Genomic DNA, 535 nt, shown 5'->3' with positions numbered 1-535 from the left:
CCAACATTTAACTGTTTAGCTCGTGTACTCATTCGTGTTTTCAACGTTAACAAGATAAAGTCTGTTAGGATGAAGGCTAACTGAAGAGTTCGACAAACGTAGCTCTCTGTTGGCTAACGTTAGCTCCAGCTGCTAACATTAGCTAACCCTGATAGCACTGAGTCCTTGACAGTAACCTTTAACCCCATACACTATTTATGTGCTAACTGTTAGCCTAGGAAGTAGCGTTTGGTTATTAAGCCAGTTAGCTGGATGTGCTAATGTTAGCAGCTGAGTTTTCGATTTGGCTGTAATGAATCTCCAGTTGCATGATGGGAAATGTAGTTCGACCATACTACAGACATATGATATACGAGTCCCCCAAACTAAATCTGTTCTCTAAGCTCCGCCCCCTTCGCTACTGTTGCTAACGCCAACGTCTCCTTACTGAATTCTGAGGAACCTCCTCAAGTGTTTAATTACGTTTCTGTTCAGATAGTAATGCCCCCTAGTGGACAAACTCATCAACCCTCCAAAGTACGAATAAATTTACTAC

This window comes from Morone saxatilis, unplaced genomic scaffold (assembly GCF_004916995.1).
Source record: "Morone saxatilis isolate NCDOM2014 unplaced genomic scaffold, NCSU_SB_2.0 Contig17, whole genome shotgun sequence".
NCBI lineage: Eukaryota > Metazoa > Chordata > Actinopteri > Moronidae > Morone > Morone saxatilis.
This window is presented reverse-complemented; position numbering follows the sequence as displayed.